This window comes from Pteropus medius, unplaced genomic scaffold (genome assembly GCF_902729225.1).
Source record: "Pteropus medius unplaced genomic scaffold, Ma_sr-lr_union100, whole genome shotgun sequence".
In the NCBI taxonomy this organism is placed as follows: Eukaryota; Metazoa; Chordata; class Mammalia; order Chiroptera; family Pteropodidae; genus Pteropus; species Pteropus medius.
In genome coordinates, this window is record NW_024349799.1 from 3,248,871 (window position 1) to 3,254,671 (window position 5,801).

Here is a 5,801-nt window from a genome sequence, read left to right on the forward strand (position 1 = left end):
CGGATCTGCTCGCTCAGAGCACCATTGCAGATTCAGCTGTGCACAGGGGGCACCAGGGACTTACAGGAGACGTTGTCAGAGGGCTGAGGTGAGAATCTCTCTGTAAAGAAGTGCCGGCTGTATCCATTGTTCCCTGTTGAGTCCTCCCCCCATCCAGTGTGCAGGACACAGCGCCACCCGCTGTAGCTGTGACATCATCAATCTGGATAACAGAGGTCACTCTGCCCAGAGGATTCCCTGAAACTCTGCCTCCAACTCAGGCCCCACCCAAGCCACTTTCAGGTGTATCCTCGGCGAGTCAGGTGCTCCTCCTGGCTAAGGCTCGCACTAGTGGAGGCAGCTGGCCTCGGTTTCTGGTGTGGCCTTTTGAGGCAACTATAAGCACAGCATATGTGGATTGTTTGCTGAATCTTAACAGATGGCCCCAGAGGGGTAGAGGCTTGGGCTAAATTTGGCCTGCATCTGAACCCCCCTCAGAACTATGCCACTGCATACTTGCTTCACAAATCCAAACTAGTAGACCGGGAGACTTAGGAGCTTTACTTAGTGCATAGAAACAGACACGGATAGGCAGCCAAAATGGGAAGACGAAGAAGCAGAAACCATATGAGAGAACGGAACAGAGATCCAGATATAATGGAGTCAAGTAATCTAACAGATGTAGAGATCAAAACACTCATTATAAAGATGCTCAATGAACTTTTGGGAAGTGTAGATAATACAGTGAGAACTTCAACAAAGAGATAAAAAACATAAAAACAGAAATGGAAATTATAAAAAGGAACCAGTCTGAAATGAAGAACACATTATCCGAGATGAGAAGTATATTAAATGGAATAAACAAAGGAATAAACAAAGTGAATAAAGAATCAAATGCCCTATCTAGAGGATGGAAAAGCCGAGGACACTCAATCAGAATGGCAAGAAAAAAGATGCCAAGACTATAAAAATAATTTAAGGAGGATATGGGACACTATTAAGGGTCCAAATATCCATCCGATCAGCATAACTGAAGAAAATCAAGATGTTAAACAGCTGTTTGAAAAAATAATGATGGAAAACTCCCCTAACCTGGTGAAGGAAATGTACATAAAACCCCAGGAAGCTCAGAGAATTCCAAAACTCAGGGATCCAAAGAGGCCCACACCAAGACACATTATAATTAAAAGGCCAAAGGTTAAATACAAAGAAAGAATATTAAAGCATCAAGGGAAAAACAAATAATTACGTATAAGGGAATGCCCATACAACTGGCAGCTGATTTCTCAAAAGAAACTATGCAGGACAGAAGGGCTTGGCAAAAAATATTCGACAGGATGAAGACCCAGGATATACAACCAAGAATAATTTATCCAACAAAGTTATCATTTAGAGTTGAAAGACAGATAAAGAGCTTCCCAGACAAAAATAAGCTAAAGGAATTTATCAACACCAAGCCAGAATTACAGGAAATGTTGGAGGGACTTCTTTAAGAAGAAAAAACATGTATCAAAACCAGGAATAAAGAATGATAACGACTACATTCCTATCAATAAGTACCTTAAATGGAAAATTAAGTGCTCCAACCAAAAGATAGAGTGGCTGAAAGGATAAGAAAACAAGACCCCTACATATGAAAAGGAAGAGGATGGAAAAAGATATTGCTGTGATGAACCTAGAAGGCATTTAAGTCAGACAGAGAAAGATAAACACTATATGATTTCACTTATATGTGGAATTTAAAGAATAAAAAGAACAAACTAATCAAAAACAGACTTACAAATATAGTGGACAATTTGGTGACTGACAGAGGAGAGGGGGATTTAGGGGGCTGAGAGAATGGGGAAGGGTTAAAAAAGTACAAATTAGTAGCTGATGGATGGTCACGGGGATGGGGAGCACGTTATAGGGAATGCAGTTAGCATTAATATGTTAGCTAGGTGGAGGGTCAGGAGAGGGAGGGAGCAATTGGGGGGATCATTTTACTAACTATATAGACGTCTAACCAATGTACTGTATACTTGAAACGAATTAAAATTAAAAAAAATTTTTAACTTTAATTTTTCTTATTTTTAATTGACCTAACAGATAACGGTTTGTTCAAAATAATACCAATGTATTTGGTTATGCATGCTTTTGTATATATATACTTGTGTATACATATATATAAGTGAAATAAATGACAGCAATGATACAAGTGACAGGATGGGAAAATTAGGATTATTTTGTTATTATGAGGTACTCACACTACTTGTGAAGTGGTATAAAGTTATTTGAAGTTGGCATTGGATTGGCTGTTAATGTATGTTGTAAACTCTAGGGCAAACACAAATAAAGTATTTTTTTTTTTTAAATATAACCATGAAAGGAAAGAAAATGAAATCATATAAAAGTCCAATTAAAACCACAAAAAGCAGAAATAGAGTGGAAGACAAAAACAGAAACAAACAACAAGGGGACAAATAGAAAAAGTAACGAATATCGTTGATATTAATTGAACTATGTTAATAATCATTTTGAATATCAATGGTCTAAACATACCAGCTGAAACACAGATTGTCATAATGAATCAAAAACCAAAACAGCTATATGTTCTTTACAAGAAACCCAATTTATTTTTTTTGGAAACCCACTTTAAATATAAGAACGCATATAGATTAAAAGTAACTAGATGGAGAAAAATCTACCATGCTAACATAAATCAAAAGAAAGCAAGAGTGGCTATATTAATTTCAGACAGAACAGGCTTCAAAGCAAGGAAAGTTATCATAGATGAAGAAGGGCATTACATGATTAAGGGGTCAATTCTCCAAGAAGACATAACAATTCTTGATGTGTATGCACCTAATAAGAGTGTCAAACTGTGTGAGGCAAAAACAGAATTGCAAAAAGAAATAGATGTGTCCACTCTCATTGTTGGGAACTTCAATACCTCTCTCTCGGAAATGGACATGTTAGTAGGGACATAGCTGAACTCAACCATACCATCAATGGACTGGATATCACTGACATCAATAGACTACTTCATCCAACAACAGCAGAATATACATTCTTCCCAAACTCAAAAGAAACATTCACCAAGATAGCCCACATTCTGGGCCATTAAACACACCTTAACAAATTTAAAAGAATAGAAATAAGACACTGTCAGCTCTCAGATCACAGTTGAATTAAACTAGAAATCAGTAACAGAAAAATAGCTGGAAAATCCATCGCCCCCCCCACCCCAAAATGCGGAGATTAAAAAACACACTTCTAAATAACACATGGGTCAAAGTAGAAACCCCAAGAGAAAATTTTAAATATTTTGAACTAAATGAAAATGAAAACACACCTTATCAAAATTTGTGAGATGCAATGAAAACTGTGCTTAGAGGGAAATTTGCACCATTGAATGCATATATTAGAAAAGAAGAAAGATCTAAAATCAATAATCTAAGTTCCCACTTTAGGAAACTAGTAAAAGAAAGCAAATTAAATCCAAAGGAAGCAGAAAATAAGAAACAAGAATTAGAGCAGAAATCGGTGAAACCGAAAGCAGGAAATCAATAGAGAAAATTACTAAAACCAAAAGCTGATTCTTTGAAAAAAAAATCAATAGAATCAACATGCCTCTAGCTGAGCTAAGAAAAAAAGGAGGGAGGACACAAATTACTAATATCAGAAATGAAAGAAGGGATATCGTGACCGATCCCATGGACATTAAAACATAAACGCTATGAACAACTCCATGCCCACACATCTGATAACCACTTAGCATCCCAATGTGAAGTGTTTGCAGTTTATTTCATCGATGATCAGAGTTCACCTAGGCTCTTTGACCCAATGCAAGGAAAGTATCTGCCCAAAGACAACTTCCATGATCTCACTCTCAGCTGTCGGACATGTATTTCAGGTCATTTTAGAATAGGGATTTTTGTCCCTGCTTCCAGCCATCAAAGGTTCTGAAACATTGAGGTCCAGGCCCAGAGTGGGCAAATCCAGCCAGCAAAGACTGGATCGTGGTGGTGAGCAGACTCTCAGCAGTCAGACAGAAGAGCATTCTGAATCCTGGTCATTTGTTCACTGGACTCCTGGCCTCATGAGAAGAAATGGCCTAGGCGAGACGTGGAAGAACTGGTTATCGAGGCTGGGTGAGAAGTTACAATTTCTAACAGATGAATTAGCTCTTTTTTAATGGAGATGGCATCGTTGATGTAGGGGAGCTGCAAACCTCGTACGTGCTTTCTGGGAATAAACTATGCTTGTGAAGCAAAGATCCGCTTTTTGCATGTGACACTGGATGGAGGACTAGCCTGAGTGTGGACACAATGGTATTGCTGCCAGAGACCCCACAAGGATAAGCCATGGGCCAGGATGCAGGAAGAGTGAGAAATCTCTCTTGTGGAGACACCTCTGAGAAAGCTGAGTTGGAATGGGATCCTTCAAGGCCATGGGCCCCTTGTGGAAAAGACAGGTGAGACGAGTACAAAGAGGGCCTTCAAGGATCCTTTAATAAGCTGAACTGATGAATTGGTGGTGCCATGGAAACCTAAACGCATCACTTGTCACTAATGGAAACGTTTGGAAATGGTGTTTGACCACTGGATGACAGCCAGTGAACAGTGAAGCAGGTTCTCAAGGTATATACTTACATTCTGTCTGTAGATGAGAAGGTGTTAAGGCATAAACCTTCTGGGAAACCCCTATAGAGCCAGACAATCACTTGAAAGGGACCTAGAATCATAACACATTCATGTCTGCCCACCAAATCAGTCATGGGGATCCCACAGAAATCTAGAATGAGACCCAAAACTCCAGGCTCTAGGACTCTTCGGACGCCAATGAACCTGAATATCTCCCATGACTGTGAGACACTGTCAGCTCTTGAACACAGCAGCTGGACATCCTAGAAGCTCCATGGCATGTGGTACGCCCCAGCCCCGTGCATCAGCATCCCTTCAGCAAACTTCTGAGGCAAGGGCCCCGGGGCCACCCAGAAGCCACCCAGCAGGAGATCCTATGGACAGTCCACCAGGAACTTTTCAACATCCAACTAGAAATGTGGCCCCACATACATGTTTTTCTTTTTTCAGTTATAGCTGACATTCAATATTATATTAATTTCAGGTGTACCCACCCACTTGTTTTCAATCAAGAAAACCCAGAAGCACATGGGGAAAAGTGACAAAATTCAAGTGTCTGAACTTCTGAAACAATTGTTCAGCACAAAACATCTTGTCACAAGATACGCAGAAGAAACCATTGGTCATGAGGTGTTTTCCACCCAAATTAGCCCCTTTCAACTAGCCTTTCTTATTGTATTACTATCCCTTCTCTTCCCCTCACTCTTAGATTCAACATCTCTTTAGCTTATGTATTAATATCATTCCAGGCAGACTACCAACCCAGGGTCAACCAAGGCAGGGTTTCTATCCATTACTCCAGATGTAATGGCAGGTCAAGACCTTCTGGAAACTGGCAAGAAAATGGATGTAAGACCTACGAGAGAATCCAGTATTAGTGCATGGGTCATTCTAGCAGAACATAAGTGTCTTTAAAATTAGCTCGTCATACACACATGCATACTTGCAATTTTGTGTATTTTACTGAGGAGTCACAAGTTACTGTCCTGCACTTTTTATTAGAACAGAAGAGTGTTCCATGACAGTTTAAGTGGCATCTCTAAATGGCAGGACAGATCTGTAACGGCAATACTGAATATTTTTGTGGGTACGGTGACAGTGAGGAAGAAAAACTCCAAGGGGTGGGAGTGAGAGAGAACAAAACCCAAGACTTCAAACACTGGAGACGTGACACCGGAGAGAAGAAATGTGGGAAGC